A 23,683-nucleotide genomic window follows, 5' to 3' on the forward strand; every position below is an offset into this window, starting at 1 on the left:
GAGTGAGTGCAACAAAGGTTCACGAGATTGATTCCTGGGAGGAGGAACTGTCGAATGAGAAGAGATTGAGTAAATTAGGCCTGCATTCTCTTGAATTCAGAAGAATGAGAGGGGATCTCATTGAAGCATACAACATTATTACAGGGCTTGATAGGGTGGGTGCTGGGAGAATGTTTCCCTTGGCTGCGGAGTCTAGAACCAGGGGCCACAGCCTCAGTATAAAGGGTAGGCCATTCAGGACTGAGGAGGAAGACACAGAAAAACATAGAAACATAGAAGATAGGAGCAGGAGTAGGCCATTCAGCCCTTTGAGCCTGTTCCGCCATTTAATGAGATCATGGCTGATCATCCAAATTCAGTACCCTGTCCCTGCTTTCACCCCTTATCCCTTGATCCCTTTAGCCTTAAGAAAAATATCTCACTCCTTCTTGAATATATTTAATGAAACAATCTGCCAAAAACAAACAAAAATCTATTGTCATCCAGACTCGAGTGGTCGTTGGCTTGTTCTCTCTACACTGATGCGGCCGGACCTGCTCTGATTTCCAGCAAAAAAAATAGTTTTTTGTTTGTTTTTTGTTTTTCATACAGACCCCAGCATCTGCAACATTTGACCCCCTGTGACCCCACCTCATTGTTCTTTGATGTAATGTTTTCCTGACTGACCTGTTTGGACACCATTCACACCTTTGATTGCTGTGATTATCTCTCTGCCGAGGTGTAATAAAGGGCAGTTAGAAAGATTACCTGTAATCATCTGGCAGTATTCTCTGACGATATATGCTGTGTCTATATGCATTTCTCCTCTTCACCTGACGAAGCAGCAGCGCTCCGAAAGCTTGTGATTTCAAATAAAGCTGTTGGACTATAACCTGGTGTTGTGTGACTTCTTACATATATAATACGAGCTCGGAACAGCGTTTCCTTAAATCTATTGCTCCCTGAACGAGACAATGGCTGACAAGAAGAAATCAGCTGCCAAGAAGGGCGTTATGAAAATCGTCAAAAAAGCGCCTCCGAAGGGCGGTAAGAAGCACAGAAAGTCGAGAAAGGAGAGTTACTCCATCTACATCTACAAAGTGATGAAGCAGGTTCACCCCGACACCAGCATCTCTTCCAAGGCCATGAGCATCATGAACTCCTTTGTGAACGATATTTTCGAGCGCATCACGGGTGAGGCTTCCCACCTGGCTCATTACAACAAACGGCACACCATCAGCTCCCGGGAGATCCAGACCGCCGTGCGCCTGCTGCTGCCCGGGGAGCTGGCCAAGCATGCCCTGTAGGAAGGTACAAAGGTGGTGACCAAATACACCAGCTCCAAGTAAAACTCCACGCTGTCCTGAAAGAACAAACTGCAAACACAACGGCTCTTTTAAGAGCCACCCACAATATCTCTGAAAGAGCGACATAAACGCTTCTCCCATTACACTCAAGTTAAACATAGAAACATAGAAGATAGGAGCAGGAGTAGGCCATTCGGCCCTTCGAGCCTGCTCCGCCATTCAATGAGATCATGGCTGATCATCCAAATTCAGTACCCTGTCCCTGCCTTCTCCCCATATCCCTTGATCCCTTTAGACTTAAGAAACATATCCAACTCTTTCTTGAATATATTTAATGAACTGGCGTCCACCGCCCTCTGTGGCAGAGAATTCCACAGGTTCACCACTCTCTGGGTGAAGAAATTCTTCCTCATTTCAGTCCAAAATGGATTACCCCTTATCCTTAGACTATGACCCCTGGTTCTGGACTCCCCGGCCATCATAAACATCCTTGCTGCATCTAGTCTGTCCAGGCCTGACAGAATTTTATAGGTTTCGATGAGATCCCCTCTCAATCTTCTAAACTCCAGTGAGTATAATCCCAATCAACACAATTTCTACTCATACGTCATTCCTGCCATCCCAGGTATCAGCCTGGTGAATCTTCGCTTCACTCCTTCCATGGCAAGAACATCCTTCCTCAGATAAGGCGACCAAAACTGCACATAATACTCAAGGTGCAGTCTCACCAAGGCCCTGTACAACTGTAGCAAGACATCCTTGTTCCTGTACTCGAACCCTCTTGCTACGAAGGCCAACATACCATTTGCCTTCTTAACCGCCTGCTGCACCTGCATGCTTACCTTCAGCGACTGGTGCACAAGAACACCCAGGTCTCTTTGCACTTCCCCTTCTCCCAACCTATTGCCATTCAAATAATAATCTGCCTTCCTGTTTTTGCCATCAAAGTGGATAACCTCACATTTATCCACATTATAGTGCATTTGCCATGTTTGTATATTCCAAGAAGCGTTCCTGAAATTTATATTTCGTCCCTTGGGAATGGGAGATATAAACCTGGACTGTGCCAATCGGATGGTCCCATTCATGGTCCAGTGCTGGGTTTGGGTTGTGTCTGGATGCTGATAACTTAATATTGAACCGTCCTACACAACTGGTGTGGAGAATCTAAGTGCCGCTGTACTGCAGTGAGGTCAGACAATGACACTGTTTGTATCGCGGTTGCCCCTCTACAGATATTTTTATTTATTATAAACATACATGTTAATTATAACTTTATTTTTATATTCTACCAGCACCTGTCCATATATTACAACAAATATTGTTCTCTTATTAATCTCGTATCAAAATACTTCAATGAGCCAGAATAAACGTAATCTTTCCTCCACCTGGAACACAAGGAACAGTGCAGGCAGCTCCTTCTCACACACAGTAAGTACATTATCACTCACAGAGCGCAGAGACACAGAACTGGCCTCAATCCTATTATCACAGGCAGCAGAAGCAGTCAGTCTCACAGTAATCCTAATTCCTAGAGTTTCATTATAAATCCCACAGTCACTTGCAGCAGTGGAATTGATGTTGTTTCAATGTCCAAACGTATCGCACTGACAGGCAGATCCATTTTCTCTCCCTTACACACACGAACAGAGAGACACTGATATGGAGTCAATGCCCGCTGCTGGCTGTATAGAATCATAGAGAGTTACAGCACGGAAGGAGGTCATTTCGGCCCATCGTGTCTGCACCGGCCAACAGAGTAAAACATACACTCACATAACAGTGACCGGCAGATATGACTAAAATCCACATTTCTGTACAAGAAACTGGCAGGTTCTTATTAAAATCCACAATCACATACTGGAAACTGACAGTTAGAGAGTAACACTCACTCACAAATACCAGAAACTGGCAGATACTGAATAAAACACACATTCCCATACTGGAAACTGACAGTTAGAGAGTAACACTCACTCACAAATACCAGAAACTGGCAGATACTGAATTATACACACATTCCCATATTGGAAACTGACAGTTAGAGAGTAACACTCACTCACAAATACCAGAAACTGGCAGATACTGAATAAAACACACATTCCCATATTGTAAACTGACAGTTAGAGAGTAACACTCACTCACAAATACCAGAAACTAGCAGATACTGAATTATACACACATTCCCATATTGGAAACTGACAGTTAGAGAGTAACACTCACTCACAAATACCAGAAACTGGCAGATACTGAATTATACACACATTCCCGTACTAGAAAATGACAGTTACAGTGTAAAACCCACACTCACATAACAAAGACAGGCAGGTGTAAACATTTACAAGCTCTTCCATAGGAGAAACTGATTGATACAGAATTAAACCCACATTCACGAACTTGAAACTGACAGGTACAGAAAAAAAACCCAAACTCACAAATCAGAAACTGACAGATACAGAGTCAAACCCGCACTCCCATCCCAGAGAGTGGCAACTGTCGAGTAAAATCAACTCTCACATAAAAGACACTGACAGATACAGTGTCAAACAAACACTCACACACCAGAAACTGAGAGGTACTGATTAAAACCCACACTCACAGAACATAAATTGACAGATGCAGTGCAAAACCAAGGCTAACACATCAGAAACTGATAGGTAAAGTATAAAGTCCCCCTCAAATACGAGGAAATGAAAGTTGTACTACTCACATCCCAGAGCATGAACGATACAGAGGAAAACCACACTCACATACAAGAGAATGACAGGTACAGAGTGAAATCCATACTCACATACCAGAAACTCACAGGTATAGGGTAAAATCCACACTCCCATACCAGAGACTGACAGGTACAGAGTGAAATCCATACTCACATACCAGAAACTCACAGGTATAGGGTAAAATCCACACTCACATAACAGAAACTGACAGGTACAGAGTGAAATCCATACTCACATACCAGAAACTCACAGGTATAGGGTAAAATCCACACTCACATAACAGAAACTGACAGGTACAGAGTGAAATCCATACTCACATACCAGAAACTCACAGGTATAGGGTAAAATCCACACTCCCATACCAGAGTCTGACAGGTACAGAGTGAAATCCATACTCACATACCAGAAACTCACAGGTATAGGGTAAAATCCACACTCACATAACAGAAACTGACAGGTACAGAGTGAAATCCATACTCACATACCAGAAACTCACAGGTATAGGGTAAAATCCACACTCACATAACAGAAACTGACAGGTACAGAGTGAAATCCACACTCACATACCCGAAACTCACAGGTATAGGGTAAAATCCACACTCACATACCAGAGACTGACAGGTACAGAGTGAAATCCATACTCACATACCAGAAACTCACAGGTATAGGGTAAAATCCACACTCACATACCAGAAACTGACAGGTACAGAGTGAAATCCATACTCACATACCAGAAACTCACAGGTATAGGGTAAAATCCACACTCACATACCAGAAACTCACAGGTACAGAGTGAAATCCATACTCACATACCAGAAACTCACAGGTATAGGGTAAAATCCACACTCCCATACCAGAAACTGACAGGTACAGAGTGAAATCCATACTCACATACCAGAGACTGATAGGTACAGAGTGAAATCCATACTCACATAACAGAGACTGACAGGTACAGAGTGAAATCCATACTCACATACCAGAAACTCACAGGTATAGGGTGAAATCCACATTCACATAACAGAGACTGACAGGTACAGAGTGAAATCCATACTCACATACCAGAAACTCACAGGTATAGGGTAAAATCCACACTCACATACCAGAAACTGACAGGTACAGAGTGAAATCCATACTCACATACCAGAAACTCACAGGTATAGGGTAAAATCCACACTCACATACCAGAAACTCACAGGTACAGAGTGAAATCCATACTCACATACCAGAAACTCACAGATATAGGGTAAAATCCACACTCCCATACCAGAAACTGACAGGTACAGAGTGAAATCCATACTCACATACCAGAAACTCACAGGTATAGGGTAAAATCCACACTCCCATACCAGAAACTCACAGGTACAGAGTGAAATCCATACTCACATACCAGAAACTCACAGGTATAGGGTAAAATCCACACTCACATACCAGAGACTGACAGGTACAGAGTGAAATCCACACTCACATACCAGAAACTCACAGGTATAGGGTAAAATCCACACTCACATAACAGAAACTGACAGGTACAGAGTGAAATCCATACTCACATACCAGAAACTGACAGGTACAGAGTGAAATCCATACTCACATACCAGAAACTCACAGGTATAGGGTAAAATCCACACTCACATACCAGAAACTGACAGGTACAGAGTGAAATCCACACTCACATACCAGAAACTCACAGGTATAGGGTAAAATCCACACTCACATACCAGAAACTGACAGGTACAGAGTGAAATCCATACTCACATACCAGAAACTCACAGGTATAGGGTAAAATCCACACTCACATAACAGAGACTGACAGGTACAGAGTGAAATCCATACTCACATACCAGAAACTCACAGGTATAGGGTAAAATCCACACTCACATACCAGAAACTCACAGGTATAGGGTAAAATCCACACTCACATACCAGAAACTGAAAGAATTTAATACAGAGAAGTGGGAGGTGAGGCATTTTGGGAGCAGGATTAGAGAGAGGCAATATACACTTAATGAGACAGTTTTAAAGAGTGTGCAGGGTCAGAGGGACCTGGGAGTTAATGTGCATTGGTCCCTCTGAAGGTGGGGCGACATTTTGAGAGAGTGGTTAGCAATGCATATGGGATCTTGGGCTTCATATATAGAGGTATTGAGTACAATAGTAGAGAAGTTATGCTGAACCTTTATAAAACACTGGTTAGTCCACAACTGGAGGACTGCATCCAGTTCTGGTCACCGCACTTTAGGAAGATTGTGAAGGCCCTTGAGAGGGTGCAGAGGAGATTTACCAGAATGGTTCTGGGGATCACGGATCTTAGCTACAAGGACAGGTTGGAGAAGCTGGATTTGTTTTCATTAGAGCAAAGGTGGATGTGGTGTGATTTGATAGATGTGTACAAGATTATGATGAGTTATGACAGGCTAGACGGGGAAAGGCTGTTCCCACTAGTTGATGATACAAGGACTAGGGGAGACAGATTTAAGATTTAAGGTTTTGGAGAAGAGATACAGGGGGGATGTGACCAAAAACTTTTTTACACAGTGATTGGTGATGACCTGGAACTCGCAGCCGACAGAAGTGGTGAAAGCGGAGACACGCAATGTTTTCAAGGGGAGACTGGATAGGCATTTCTTAATTGGACAATTTACAAATCCTGTGGGAATAATCCACTTGGGGATCTCACAAGGAGCAGGGCGCTTCTCACACAGCGAAATATATTAATTCTACACGAAAGAGACGCAAACACTGCGCTTGCACTCTAAACAGAAGTCTGCTCCTCCCCCTCTCTCCGCACAGTGTTTAAAGCGACAGGAAGCCCCATGCGGGCTCCCCTCCCCCAGCTCTGCCAGCGGGGGCCGTTTCCTCTGTGCTCGGCTGATGATCGTTGAACACACCAGGGAATAAGGGAGCAAACAACAGCACATCACATTGGGTCTGTGTCCGCAGAATGGTTTTGGTTCAGGATAAATTCAGCAGCAGTCGGGAGACTGATTGAAAGAGGCAGAGTGGAACAGGAAGTAGTTCCGGAACATGGAGTGAGTGGGGGAAGGGAGAGGACATTCTCGAGTTCTGAGACATTCTGTTAACTACTCAGGCCCTCAACTCGTTTTCAATAGATTAAAAACAATTATTGTACAGCCCAGGTACCTGTGGTTATATTCCAGTAAGCCATCCTTGAAATGTACAGGTAGTTCCATGGGAATGGGAGATAAAAACCTGGACTGTGCCAATAGGGTGGTCCCATTCATGGTCCGGTGCTGGCTTTGGGTTGTGTCTGGATGCTGATAACTTACTATAGAACCGTCCTACACAGCTGATGTAGAGAATCTGAGTGCCGCTGTACTGCAGTGAGGTCAGACAATGACACTGTTAGTATCACGGTTTCTTCTCTCCAGGTACTTTACTTTATTATAAATAGACACATTAATTATAACATCACTTTTATATTCTACCCGCAGCTGTCCATAACTTATAACTAATATTGTTCTCATATTATTATTCTCGTAGCAAGATACTTCAGTGAGGCAGAATAAATGAGATAATTGCTCCAACCTGAACAGAAGGGGGATTGCAGGCAGCTCCTTCTCACACACAGTAAGTACATTATCACTCACAGAACGACAGATTGAGAATGAAACATAATCACTTCCAGTAACAGATTGATGACTGACAGATGCAGAGGAAAACCCACACTCCCACAACAGAAGTAGAAGGTCACAGAGTGAAATCCACACTCCCAGACTACACACAGAGAGATAAACAGAAACTTACACTCACATACCAGATACAGACAGGTAGAGAGTGAAATCCAGTCATTCACCAGAAACTGAAAGGTACAGATACAACCCACACCTGCATCCCAGTTAATGACAGATCCAGAGTGAAATCCACACTCACACACTTGAATAAAACACAAATTCTGACAGAATCTGACAGTTACAGAGGAAAATCCGCATGCACATTCCAGAGACTATATTAACAGAAATAAATCTTCTCTCACATCCCAGAGATTGAAAGCTGTAGAGTCAAACACAACCTCACACAGCAGTGACTGACAGACACAGAGTAAAATCCACATTCATGTAATAGAGATTGACAGATACATAAAAAACCCACACACACATACCAGAAACTGACAGATAGAGAATAAAACCACACTCACATCCCAGAGTCTGACAGATAGAGAGTAAAACTCTCACGCACATCCAAGAGATGAGCAGAAATGGGGTAAAACTCACACTCATATCCCAGAGAGTGACGGATAATGACTAAAATCTACACTCCCTTACCAGGAACTGGCTGGTACTGTACTGAATAAAACCTTTACTCATATAACACAAACTGAGAGCTACAGCACAAAACCCGCACAAACATACAATAATCAGACAGGTACAGAACAAAATCCACACAGATACCAGAAACTGACAGGTACAGGACAGAACACAATTCACATAGCAGAAATTGACAGGTACAGGACAAAACCCCACTCAGATACCAGAAACTGACAGGTACAGGACAAAACCCAACTCACATACCAGAAACTGACAGGTACAGCGTAAAATCACACTCACATACCAGAAACTGACAGGTACAGCGTAAAATCACACTCACATACCAGAAACTGACAGGTACAGTTCATAACCCAAATCACATACCAGAAGCTGACAGGCACAGGATAAAACACACTCACTTACCAGAAATTGAGAGGTACAGGATATAACCACACTCACAAACCAGAAACTGACAGGTACTTGATATAACCACACTCACAAACCAGAATCTGACAGGTACATAAGAACATAAGAAGTAGGAGCAGGAGTAGGCCATACGGCCACTCGGGCCTGCTCCGCCATTCAATAGGATCATGGCTGATCCGAATCTAGACTCACGTCCACTTCTCTGCCCTCTCCCCGTAACCCCTAATTCCCTTATGTGCTAGGAAAATGTCTATCTCCATTTTAAATTTATTCAATGTGGCAGCTTCCACAGCTCTCTGGGGTAGCAAATTCGATAGATTTACTACCCTCGGAGTGAAGAAGTTTCTCCTCATCTCAGTTTTGAATGCGCAGCCCCTTATTCCTAGATTATGCCCCCTAGTTCTAGTCTCACCCGTCAGTGGAAACATCCTCCCCGCATCCACCCGATCAAGGCCACTCACAATCTTATATGTTTCCATAAGATCGCCTCTCATTCTTCTGAAATCCAATGAGTAGAGTCCCAACCTACTCAACCTTTCCTCATACGTCAACCCCCTCATCTCCGGAATCAACCGAGTGAACCTTCTCTGAACCGCCTCGAGAGCAAGTATAACTTTTCTTAAATATGGAAACCAAAACTGCACGCAGTATTCCAGGTGTGGCCTCACCAATGCCCTGTATAACTGCAGCAAGACTTCCCTGTTTTTATACTCCATCCCCCTTGCATTAAAAGCCAAGATTCCATTGGCCTTCCTGATCACCTGCTGCACCTGCATACTAATTATTGTGTTTCATGCACCAGAACCCCCAGATCACTTTGCATTTTCTCTCCATTTAGATAATAACTTGCTCTTTGATTTTTCTGCCAAAGTGCATAACCTCACACTTTCCAACAGGTACAGGACAATACCACACTCACGTACCAGAAACTGACAAGTACAGGGCAAAATACCACTCACATACCAGAAACTGACATGTACGGGACAAAACCCCATTCACATACCAGAAACTGACATGTACGGGACAAAACCCCACTCACATACCAGAAACTGACATGTACGGGACAAAACCCCATTCACATACCAGAAACTGACAGGTACTGGACAAAACCCCACTCACATACTAGAAACTGACATGTACGGGACAAAACCCCATTCACATACCAGAAACTGACAGGTACTGGACAAAACCCCACTCACATACTAGAAACTGACATGTACGGGACAAAACCCCATTCACATACCAGAAACTGACAGGTACTGGACAAAACCCCACTCACATACCAGAAACTGACATGTACGGGACAAAACCCCATTCACATACCAGAAACTGACAAGAACAGGGCAAAATCCCACTAAAATACCAGAATCTTACAAGTACAGGGCAAAATCCCACTAACATACCAGAAACTGACAGGTGCAGAACAAAACCCCACTCACATACCAGAAAATGACAGGTATAGGACAACGCCACACTCACATACCAGAAACTGACAGGTACAGGACAAAATCCCACTCACATACCAGAAATAGACAGGTACAGAACAAAATTTCACTAACTTACCTGAAGCTGGCAGGTAGAGGGAAAAAACACTGACATATCAGTAACTGACAGGTACAGCACAACATCCCACTCACATACCAGAAACTGACAATACAGATTCAAATAGACACTGACATACAAGAAACTGAAAGGTACTGATTAAAACTGATTCTCACATAAAATAAATTGACATGTACAGTGCAAAACCTCGAGTAACTCACCAGAAACTGAAAGGTACAGAAAAAAATCCCCCTCAAATACGAGGAAATGAAAGTTGCAGCGTACACACTCACATCCCAGAGCATGAACGATACAGAGGAAAACCACACTTACATACCAGAGACTGACAGGTACAGAGTGAAATCCATACTCACATACCAGAAACTCACAGGTATAGGGTAAAATCCACAATCACGTACCAGAGATTAAGAAATAGACAGTAAAAACCAGACTCACATACCACAGATTGAGAGATACAGAGTAAAACTCATACTTACCTCAAAGAAACTGAGAGATACAGAATGAAACATACACTCACATATCATAAACTTACAGACACAGGGAAATAGCCAATCTCCCATACCAGAAACCGGCATGGACTGATTAAAACCCACATTTCATAACCAAAACTGACAGATACAGAATAAAATCCCACTCACATAGCAGAGTCTGAATGATACAAATGAAAACACCACTCACTTGGCAGATACTGAAAGATACAGAATAAAGCCACACACACAACAAAGACTGACAGATACAAAATAAGATCCACACTCACATGCCAGAATCTGAAAGAATTTAATACAGAGACGTGTGAGGTGATGCATTTTGGCAGCAGGAACAGGGAGAGGCAATATACACTTCACGGCACAGTTTTAAAGAGTGTGCAGGGACAGAGGGACCTGGGAGTTAACGTGCATAGATCCCTCTGAAGGTGGGGGGGGGACATTTTGAGAGAGTGGTTAGCAAAGCATATGGGATCTTGGGCTTCATAAATAGAGGTATTCGTACAAAAGTACAGAAGTTATGCTAAACCTTTATAAAGCGCTAGTTAGGCCACAACTGGAGTATTGCGTCCAGTTCTGGTCACCACACTTTAGAAAGGATGTGATTCACTTGCGAGGCTGCAGAGGAGATTTACCAGAATGGTCCCCGGGATGGGGGATCTTAGCTACAAGGACAGGTTGGAGAAGCTGGATTTGTTTTCTTTAGAGCAAAGGAGGTTGAGGGGTGAATTGATAGAGGTGTGCAAGATTATGATGGATTTGGACAGGCTAGACGGGGAAAGGCTGTTCCCCCTAGTTCATGGTACAAGGACTAGGGGACATATATTTAAGGTTTTGGGCAAGAGATACAGAGGGGATGTGACCAAAAACTTTTTTACGCAGCGATTGGTGAGGACCTGTTACTCGCTGCTGACGGAAGTAGTGAAAGCGGAGGCACTCAGTGTATTCAAGGGGAGACTGGATAGGCGCTTGAGGGAAGTAAACTTGCAGGGCTATGGGGATAGAGCGGGGGAATGGGACTGACTGATTGCTCTTCAGATAGCCGGCACGGACTCGATGGGCCGAATGACCTCCTTCTGTGCCGTTTTGACTCCATTAATTTATGACAGCTAAAAACCGCATTCACACACCAGAGACTTCTAATACAAAATAAACCCACACTAACATACTAGAGACTGAGAGCTACAGCATTTTACCCATTGTTCCATGCCAGAAATAGACAGGTACAGAATAAAACCCACATTCACATACCAGAAACTGAGATACAGAAAAAACCCGCGCTCACATTAATGTTCTGTGATTACGATGGCCCGAATGAATTCATCGACTAAATTAATGCTGTTTCAGAGCGTTGTGAAATGTATTTGCAATGGCCTCCGGCATTGTCCCTTCCGACACCCCGTGCTTGGCCAGCTCCCCGGGCAGCACCAGACTCACGGCGGTCTGGATGTGTGGACACAATCCGCACACTCCAAACTATTAGTGGTTGGTGCCATCTCCTGGCTGCCAGCCTGTACTGCAACACGATAACCATTCATCAGCAACTATTTTAAATTGGAGAGAAATAACCTGAACATCTTGTTTACGTTCAGATTAAGATGATTGCAAGTGTTATTCGTCCTGACTAAAGCTCCAGAGACCTTTGGCGAGTGATCTGTAAATACAGAGGCTTTCAATTTAAAATTAGAGCGATGGTGGTACAGTGATGAGCCCAGCTGCCCTTCCTAGCGAGCTGACTCGGGTTCGAATTCTCGGTATCATGGGGTGAGGGCTCAGTCCAAGTGGAATGAACCTCACTCTCACACACAGTACCAGAGACTGACAGATACAGAATTAATTTAACTCTCATACACTGGATCAGAGACTAATATATACCGAATGAATCCCTCACTTTCATACAACACCAGAGACAGAGAGATACTGAATTAATCTAACTCTCACATATAGAATCATAGACTGACAAAGAGAGAATGAATCTCACACTCATATACAGAACCAGAAAATGATCGAGACAAAGTGAATTCCAATCTGATACAGAATATTAAAGACTTCTGATACAGAATGAATCTCACTCTCAAACATAATACCAGAAACTGACAGACACAGAATGTACCTCACTGTCACATAGAGCATCAGACACTGTCTAATAGAGAATCAATCCGCACTGAAACAGATTGTCAGAGACTGACAGGTGCAGAATAAATCTCACACTCACATACTGTATCAGAGACAGACACACAGAATAAATCTCACACTCACATAATGTATCAGAGACAGACACACAGAATAAATCTCACACTCACATACTGTATCAGAGACACTATTCACACCTTTGATTGCTGTAATTATCTTTCTGCCGAGGTGTAATAAAGGGCAGTTAGAAAGATTACCTGTAATCATCTGGCAGTATTCTCTGACTATATATGCTGTGTCTATATGCATTTCTCCTCTTCACCTGACGAAGGAGCAGCGCTCCGAAAGCTTGTGATTTCAAATAAACCTGTTGGACTATAACCTGGTGTTGTGTCACTTCTTACATTTGTATCAGAGACAGACACACAGAATAAATCTCACACTTACATACAGTACCAGACAGTGACAGACAGAATTAAACTGATATTCACATACAGCATCAGAGATGACAGATACTCAGCATGAATCTCACACTCTCATACATAGAAACTTAGATTTTGGAGCAGGAGTAGGCCATTTGGCCCCTCGAGCCCGCTCCGCCATTTAATGAGATCATGGCTAATCATCCAAATTCAGTACCCTGTCTCTGCTTTCTCCCCATATCCCTTGATCCCTTTAGCCTCAAGAAATATATCCAACTCCTCCTTGAATATATTTAATGAATTGGCCTCAACTGCCCTGTGTGGCAGAGAATTCCACAGGTTCACCAGCTCAATCCCTCCTCAGCTCAGTCCTAAATGGCTTACCCCTTATCCTTAGACTGTGACCCCTGATTCTGAACGCCCCTGTCATCGGGAACATCCTTCCTGCATCTAGTCTGTCTAGTCCTGTTAGAATTTTATAAGTTTCAATGAGATCCCCTCTCATTCTTCTAAACTCTAGCGAATATAAGCCTAATCGACCCAATCTCTCCTCATACATTACCAGATAATGACAGAGGCAGAATTAATCTAAATCTAGCATACAGTACAGAATAAATCCCGAACTCACATGCCATACCAGGAAATGACAGATATAGAATAAATCTCAAACTTACATACAGTGATGCCCCTCCCTCAACCATATCTCTGCAATAGCAACAATATAATTTTCCCATTTGTTCATCAACAACTTCAATTCATCTGCCTTACTCGCAAGACTGCTTGCATTAAAATACATGCCATCCAGCGTGCCATACTCCCTTGTGCCGTTACATGTTTGCTCTTACTTCCAGACTGACTTGCATTTTCCTCTATATTTGGCCGTGCATCAGCTCCTACTATATCTCCACTCAGTATCCCATCCCCCTGCCAGTTTGTTTAAACCCACCGCCTACCATACTAGCAAACCTCCCCGCAAGGATGTTGGTCCCATTCCGGTCCAGTTGCCAAATTTCCGACTTGTACAGGTCTCACCTACCCAAGAAACAGATCCAGTGTTCCAGGAAACTAAAGCCCTCCCTCTTGCACGAAATCATTAGCCACGTATTTAACTGCTCTATCCTCCTATTCCTATGCTTACTAGCACGTGGCTCCGGGAGTAATTCAGAGATTACAACATTTGAGGTCCTTCTTTTTATTCTGCTACCAAGCTCCCATCTACCGTCAGTTGTGGAAATGCACTAAAACCTATTATTAGGGACAGAGTGACTGAGCAGTTGGACAGATATTAACTGAACAGAGAGATCTAGCATGGAAATGTAAAGTGTAATTCATGTCTAACGAACCTAGTTGAATTTTGAGGTGGTAACTAACGTGGTAGATAAAGGACTGTCGATGAATGTTATTCATATGGACTTTCAAAAGGCAGTTGACTAGCTTGTGCATGGAATTGGAAGCAACTGATAGACTTGGCTAGAAAATGGTTATTTGATTGGAGACATATGGTATGGATAATAGGTCTGTATCACATTGGCATGCTGTGACGACTGATGTCCCCTCGGGATCTGTATTGTGTCTCAGCTTATCAATTTATTTATAACTGAATTGGATGAAGGAATAGAGAGCTGTATTTCTAAGTTTGCAGTCGAAACTAAGTTAGGTGGCGCAGTAAATAATGCAAACTTGAACAGAATGTTATAAAGGGACTTCGATAGAATGAATGAGTGGGAACACTGTAGCTTATGGAATTTAAAGTAAAAAAGTGAAGCACTTGCACTTTGGACGTAAAAACAAGATTCCTGTATTTTCTAATTGGTGAAAAGCTGGGGAAAGTTGAGGAGTGGTTAGACCTAATCTCCCCCTGACAATGTCTTGCTGACTATTCTTGATTAGTCCTTGCCTGTCCAAGTGGTGACTAATTCTGTCGCTAAGAATGTTTTACAATAATTTTCCTACCACCGATGTTAGGCTAATTGGCCTGTAATTCCCTGGTTTATCCCTACTGGCCTTCTTGAACAATGCTACAAGGTTCGCTGTCCTCCAGTCCTCTGACACCTCCCCTGTGGCCAGAGAGGTTCTGAAAAGTTGTCTCACAGCCCCTGTAATCTCCTCACTTGCCTCCCCCAGCAGCCTGGGATACATCTCGTCTGTGTCTGAGGCTTTATCCAATTTTCAGCCGGCTAAAACCGCCAGTACCTCCTCCCTCTCAATACAAATGTGTTCAAATATGTCACAATCCCCCTACCTGATTTCAATGCATACATCGTCCTTATCCATAGTGAACAAAAATGCAAAATATTAATTTAAAACCTCACCTACATCTTCCCACTCTACACACAGATTGCTTCTTTGGTCTCTAGTAGGGCCCCACGCTTTCCCTCGTTATCCTCTTGCTCTTAATATAATTATAAAACACGTTGGGATTTTCCTTTATTTTGCCCACACGTATTTTTTCATGCCCCCTCTTCGCTCTGCTAATTTATTTTTTTAAGTAACCCCCTGCACTTTCTATACTCCTCTAGGGCTTCCACTGCTTTTAGTCCTTTGTATCTGCCAAAAGCTTCTCTTTTTTTCCTGATCCTTTCTTGTCTATCCCTTGACATCCAAGGTTGCTGGAATTGTTGGTCCCACTCTTAACCTTTTCGGTTTATATGTTGGCGCTGTATTCTCTCTATTTCCTTTCTGAGAGAATCCCACTGCTCTGATGTGGATTTTCCTACAAGTAGCTGATCTCAGTCCATTTTGGCCAAATCCTGCCTTATCATATTATAGTCGTCCTTCCCCCAATTTAGAACTTTATTACCCTTCCATCTTTGTCCTTTTCCATGCCTACCATAAATATCAGCGAATTATGGTTACTGTCACCAACATGCTCTCCTACTGACACTCCTACCACTTGCCCGCTACATTCCCTAGAATTAGGTCCAGGAGCGACTCTTCTATTCTAGGACTTTCTAAATGCTGGCTCATAAATCGCTCCTGGATGCACTTTAAAAATTTTGCAACCACTAAGCCTTTCACACACTGAATATCACAGTTTATATTGGAGAAGATGAAATCCACTACATTTAGTACCCTATTATGTCTACACTTCTGTGAGATTTGCCTACATATCTGTTCCTCTATCTCCCCCTGACCGTTTGGTCCCGTATAGTACACACCCAGCAAAGTGCTTGCCCCCTTCTTGTTTTTAATTTCTACTCATATGGCGTCATTGGAGGAAACTGCTATGTTATCATCCCTCCTTAGAGCAGTACTTGACTCCTTGTTTAATATTGCTACACCCCCTCCCTTTTACATCCCTCTCTGTCCCGCCTGAAAAATCTATACACCGGAATATTGAGCTGCCAGTCATGCCCCTCCCTCAACCATATCTCTGCAATAGCAACAATATAATTTTCCCATTTGTTCATCAACAACTTCAATTCATCTGCCTTACTCGCAAGACTGCTTGCATTAAAATACATGCCATCCGGCGTGCCATACTCCCTTGTGCCGTTACATGTTTGCTCTTACTTCCAGACTGACTTGCATTTTCCTCTATATTTGGCCATGCATCAGCTCCTACTATATCTCCACTCAGTATCCCATCCCCCTGCCAGTTTGTTTAAACCCACCGCCTACCATACTAGCAAACCTCCCCGCAAGGATGTTGGTCCCATTCCGGTCCAGTTGCCAAATTTCCGACTTCTACAGGTCTCACCTACCCAAGAAACAGATCCAGTGTTCCAGGAAACTAAAGCCCTCCCTCTTGCACGAAATCATTAGCCACGTATTTAACTGCTCTATCCTCCTATTCCTATACTTACTAGCACGTGGCTCCGGGAGTAATTCAGAGATTACAACATTTGAGGTCCTTCTTTTTATTCTGCTACCAAGCTCCCATCTACCGTCAGTTGTGGAAATGCACTAAAATCTATTATTAGGGACAGAGTGACTGAGCAGTTGGACAGATATTAACTGAACAGAGAGATCTAGCATGGAAATGTAAAGTGTAATTCATGTCTAACGAACCTAGTTGAATTTTGAGGTGGTAACTAACGTGGTAGATAAAGGACTGTCGATGGATGTTATTCATATGGACTTTCAAAAGGCAGTTGACTAGTTTGTGCATGGAATTGGAAGCAACTGATAGACTTGGCTAGAAAATGGTTATTTGATTGGAGACATATGGTATGGATAATAGGTCTGTATCACATTGGCATGCTGTGACGACTGATGTCCCCTCGGGATCTGTATTGTGTCTCAGCTTATCAATTTATTTATAACTGAATTGGATGAAGGAATAGAGAGCTGTATTTCTAAGTTTGCGGTCGAAACTAAGTTAGGTGGCGCAGTAAATAATGCAAACTTGAACAGAATGTTATAAAGGGACTTCGATAGAATGAATGAGTGGGAACACTGTAGCTTATGGAATTTAAAGTAAAAAAGTGAAGCACTTGCACTTTGGACGTAAAAACAAGATTCCTGTATTTTCTAATTGGTGAAAAGCTGGGGAAAGTTGAGGAGTGGAGAGATTTATGGGTCAATGTACAGAAATGACTAAAATCTAGTGGAAAGGTAGGAACATTATGAAATAGCATAGTGGAATGCTGGCCTTCATCTCAAGAGAGCTGGAATACAAAGCGGTTAAACTTAAGCTGCAGCTTTACAGAGCTCTGGGTATATCCCGTCCGGAGGAGCTGCATTCAGTTCAGTAAACCGGACGTCAGGAATGATATGATGGCCCAAAAATTGCTTTCGGTGGCGTAGCTGCAGACTATGGAGCTAGGGAGAACGGAGAGTTCTCTTTGGCGCTGCAGAGTTCTACACAGGTTATGGCATCAGCCAGGCCAGGAGCACAGCTACAGCCTATGCGTAAGGGAAGACACGCCCACAAAAGCTGCCCGTACCATGCCACGCCCACATAAGATGCTTTCAGTCTATTCAATTGAAATTCTGTTTTAAAAACTTTTCAAAATTTCTAAAAACCTTTATTAACATTTAAGCAAACTGGTGCTTGAACCTCTTTCATATATCAGACTTTTAATTTCTTTTTTTAACCCAAACTCACAATCTATTAGTCGCTATGTATACTACTTTCTGTTTTGATCATCAGTAAATGTCTAACAATGTTTTATTTTCCCTACAAGAAATATTGTTCAAATTCAGAAAGACATTCCCAGCCATATATTCAATGTTAATTTTCAGGATTATAATATATTATTCAGACCTCATTTAAACTGGTAATAGATAAATCTACTTTCCATGTTATAGAGGCATTAGATTGTTTGTTGTCTTGTTCACGTTTGATTTGAATGGACTTTTCGCACTGAAATCTGCTAGATGTTCACTTTATTTAACTTTTTTATTCAAACTCCCTAATTAATAAATGAATCTCGACCGTCAAAAAAGTCTCCTCCACCAAAACGTCTACAATATACACATGCAGATCTTCCTTTACGATGTGACACAGGCTCCTGCGCCTGCTTTCAATGATGTATCATTTTCGGACGGATGTGCTGGGCAGTTGGTTGGTAACTAGCCCAAATCTGCGCCAATAATCAGTATTTCCCCGTCGGTGTGGATCATGTATGATGGAGTGCTCTCAGTGAACGGCGTCATACCCACCACAAAATTTGCCCCATTGGCTTTGGAGGGGTGACAGCACAGATTCACCAGAATGATACCGGGGATAAAAGGGTTAAACTATGAGGACAGGTTCCGTAGTCTAGGCTTGTACTCACTCGAGCACACGAGATAAAGGGGTGATCTAATTGAGCTGTTTAAGGTCATTAAGATCGAAAGAGAGAAACTATTTCCTCTTTTGGGAGAGTACAGAACCCAGGTGCATAACATTAAAATTAGAGCTAGAGCCTTCAAGGGTAACTTCAGGAAGCACCTCTCTGCACAAAGTGTAGAGAAAAACTTGAACTCTCACCCGAATGTCGATTGGGGCAAGGTCAATTGAAAAATTCAAAACTGTGGTTGATAGATTTTTATTAAATAAGTGCAATAGGTTTTACAAATCAAGGCAGGTAGATGGAGTTAGGATACAGATCAGCGATAATCAGATTGAATGGTGAAACAGGCTCCAGGGGCTAATGGCCGACTTCTGTTCCTATGTTCTTGTATCCTTACTCTGATGTGGGTTAAAAAGTGTAAAAAGCCTTCCAATTGGAATATATATCTTGCTTTGGTCTAAAGTCAGTGTCCTCACACTCCCCCCACACTGAACTGAATCGCCCTGAGTTTTGCCCACTCACTTAATCTAGCCATGTCCCTATGCAACATTCTGCTGCTATCTGCAGAACTTACAGTGACACCTAACTCAGTGTCGTTAGTGAACTTGTATGTATGGATATTTATTCATTCCAGTAACTCATAGATCAATGCAGTCAAAACATGAGTCCACATTACAGATTTCTGAGGACACCACATGTCACATCCTGACAATTAGATTACATCCCCGTTATACCTGCTCTCTTTCTCCTAACTTCTAATAAATTCGCAACCAACGTCAATCGTTTGCCTTCTGTTCCATGTGATGTCCCGGACAAATGCTCTGCTTATTTACACTATTACTAATTTTCATCACACAAGTGTATCATTTTTTAGCAAACCATATAATAAGATTTGGCATGAGCCACACATGAGCTGCATGAGTTCAAGGGTCAATATTTCACCAGCCCGATATCCCTTTTACTAATTCTGTTTTCTGTATTTTCCTCTTCTGTACTTATTGCACCACCATTATCCCAACACTTCACTACTCCACTAGTTTTCCAATCCCTTGCATTTCCAGAATTGAATTATTCGTGAACAAGTCCACAGTGACCCTTTGTGCCTCTCCTGGCATTCCCCGAAAAGGACAACGAGAGCTCTGTCAATCGCTTCATGTGAGGAGCAACACCAATTCCCGTTTCTTCTCTGTTGCTGATCTTCACACCCATCGCTCTTGCTGAGGCCGAGTCTCATAAACTATTTATCAGTCCCAGTGAAATAATCCTCCACTATCCCTTTAGAGACTTCAATGTATCCCGCAGCGTCGCTAGCCATTTCCATCCCGAATAATGTTTCACTATTAATTATATATATGTGAAGTGGAAGGATATAAGTGAAATAACGTGTAAGAAGGATGTCACTTACTCCTTCGAAACTAATATTTGAATGGGGCAGAGGAGCAGAGGAAACTAGTGGTTTAGGCACACAAATCATTGAAAGTTGCGACGCAGATTAATAAGGCCATAACTAGGCTGGATATGCTGGGGTTGGTCTCTTTGCATCTTATTCCCCTAGCAGAGATGTCAATTGACCGGAGTCATAGATTTAAAGTAATTGGTAGAAGGATTAGAAGGGAGTTGAGGAGACCATTTTCACCCAGAGGGTGACGGGTGTCTGGAACTCACTGCTAGAAAGGATGCTCGAGGCAGAAACCCTCATCACATTTAAAACGTACTTGGCTATGCACTTACAGTTCCATAAGCTACAAGGCTCCGGACCAAGAGCTGGAACGTGGGATTCGACGAGATGGCTCCTTATCGATAGACACAAACAGGAAGGGAAGAATGGCCTCCTTCTCTGCCATGCTTTTCTATGATGCTATGATTCTAGGAAAGCAAGCAATACCATGGGATTTATTTCTAGAGGCCGAGAATTGAAAAGCAGAGAAGTGAACAATGTATAGACCAGTGTTAGACTCACTTGGAGCACCGTGCAGAGTCCTGGTCTCCATATTATAAAATGGATATCGAAGCACTGGAGAAGGTGCAATGTAGATTGACAAGGAGGACACCAGAACTGAAAGGCTGTAACTATAAGATAGATTGACCAAGTTTGCTCTCTTTTCTCTAGAATAGGGACAATTGGGAGTGGGGTTCTGATAGAGGTCTTTAAATTATGTAAAGTTTTGACAGAGCAGATGTAGAAAACATGTTTTCAATTGCGGGGGAAACCAGGAATGAGGTCCATATATATATGATCGTCACTAATGATGTTAATAACGAATCCAGGCGAAAATCTTTACCCAGAGAGTGGTGAGAATGTGGAACTCGCTACCACAGTGAGTGTTGAGCATTTAAAGGGAGTGTTAAGCACAGATGCATTTAAGGGGAAGCTGGCTAAATCCCTAAGAAGGAAAGGAATAGAGGATTTGTTAAATATAAACAGAAAATGCTGGAAAAACTCCGCAGGCCAGGCAACATCCGTGGAGAGAAAATAGAGCCAACGTTGTCTGTTGTTATTTCGGATTTCCAGCTTCTGCAGTAGTTTGCTATCGTAATAGAGGATATGTTGCTAGCGTTAGATGCAGTAGAGCTGGGAGGAGGCTCGTGTGAAGCATAAACACCGGCATTGGAGGTCTGGATTTGAATGAGCTCACAATGGCAACATCTTAATTCTTCCTGAAGCCTCCCTACAGGCTTGTACATTCCACCACCTGCCAGACCAGAACGACTGTGGTAGCACTGTGATTCCAATCATTACATCTCACCATTGTCCCTACTCTTGCTCCGCTGCTAACTTCTCTTCCATTCACTTACACACCAGGATTTACTCTTCTGGCCTCTCCAAAAATCCTAGTTGTCGACCGAACCCCAATCATATTCGAGTATCTTACCACCATCTCTTTTCGCCTTTAATCCGACAGCCTCCTGTTGAGTGACTCCTCGGCCTCAGTGGTTTCAATCTCCATGGCGGCTTCACTACCCCGAACCATGGGTTTTTGCAGCTCCAATGTACTTCCTAAACTCCCTCCATATAATATTTCTCCCCAAATTCAAGACCACCGTGCCCTGCCCCCACCCCACTCCTGCACCCCCGATAAATTTAGGTTACCTCCGTTGCGCTGCCTCTGCTGTTTGAACTCGTTCCCATTAACCCACTTCCACTGCCCTAGTCTTGAATTGATTATCATTTATCTCATGCCTCCCCTCATGCACTCTCTGTACCCGTCTTGTGCACAAATCCCACCTCTTGCTCCCGTGACCTCCCTACTCTTCCGAAATGCCATGTAATCTTTACCTGTCACGGGGAGGCCGAAAGTACCTCGGTCTAACGTCTCATCAAAGGGTTGGTATCTCCCACAGTGCAGCACTCCCTCAGTACTGCACTGGGAGTGTCTGTCCACAAAGGAGCTCAAATGTTTGGAATGTTGCTCGAACCCATAATCGTTTGTCTCAGAGACGTAAGAGTGTACACATTGAGCCAAAGCAAACTCATCTATTCTCCTTTAAAGCACTGAATTCCGCCTATCACAAAGAGTGAGAATACGGAGATATCTCCCCAGTCGCTGTTAGCTGTTGTCCCGCAATTTGATTGCAACATTCGATACCGGTAAAGTTGTATTAGCGGCACCTGTCGGCGAGCAAAGCCAATGCAAATGCAGATCACTTATTTAAATCCCTTTTATATTTCGGTAGATTATTCAATCATGGAATCTTGAAGATTTACAGCACAGAAGGAGGCAATTTGGCCCTACGTGCCTGTACCAGTTGTTTGAAAGACCTGTCCATTTCAGTCCCACTCCTCAGCTTTTCCCTTAATCCTGCAAATTAGTCATCTTCAAGTACATTTCCAATTGCATTTCGGGACTTCCTATGGAATCTGCTTCCACAACATTTTCAGATAGTACGGCCCATATCTTACACGTGTCCTCCCTTCAGCCCTCGCACTCCTTTTATCTCCCATATCCAGTCTCGTTAGCCCCCCACATTCGATTTCTCTATTATTCTCGCAATCCTTCCCTCTCTTTTTCTCTCCCACTCCTATTATTCATCTTTTGGTTGCATTATCTTTCTATCGTGTGCTCTCTTCCACATCTTTTGCGAATCCCTTTAATGCGTTCATTTTTCCTTCCTCTCCCTGGATGCTGTCTTTCGCTTTAACGTGCTCTCTATCTCCCCCTCCCACTATGTGCCTGTCTATCTCTGTCTCTATCTCTCTCCCCCTCTCGTTCTCTTTCTCTCTCTTCTAGCCATCACGTAGCTCTGTGCCTTATAACCCCGGGTAGTTCGATGTGGAGAGACTAGATACGGTGGGGTTATTCGCATAGAGCAGAAAATAATAAGTGGAGAATCAATAGAGTTGTTCAAAATTATGATGCGTATCGATAGAGTGAATAAAAATAAATGTAACCAAAGGACAAAGATTTAACTTAATTGGCAAAAGAACCAGGCAGGATATCAAGAGAATTGTTTTACACAGTCAGCTGTTATGATCTGGAATGCACTGCCTGAACTGGTGGTGGAAACAGATTCAATATTAACTTCCAAATGGAATTGAATGAATTCTGGAAAAGGGAATAATTGCATGGCTAAGGGAAAAGGGCAGCGGGTGAGACTAATTGGAAATCTCTTTCAAAGAGCTTTTTGTGGGCCCACTGTTTCAAATGCGATTCAAAGTATTTTAACGGAA

General features: G+C 42.9%; 1 protein-coding gene and 1 pseudogene across 1 annotated transcript in view; both read left to right on the top strand.

Moving 5' to 3' along the window:
- The window catches only part of LOC147088186 (Fc receptor-like protein 5), a 509,517-nt gene that overhangs the window by 471,559 nt on the left and 14,275 nt on the right, over positions 1 to 23,683 (top strand). The window lies entirely within an intron of this gene.
- LOC147088201 (histone H2B 1.2-like) lies at positions 954 to 1,380 on the top strand (annotated as a pseudogene).

This window comes from Somniosus microcephalus, unplaced genomic scaffold (assembly GCF_052327205.1).
Source record: "Somniosus microcephalus isolate GS21.2 unplaced genomic scaffold, FLI_Smic_1.0 unresolved_chr5, whole genome shotgun sequence".
NCBI lineage: Eukaryota > Metazoa > Chordata > Chondrichthyes > Squaliformes > Somniosidae > Somniosus > Somniosus microcephalus.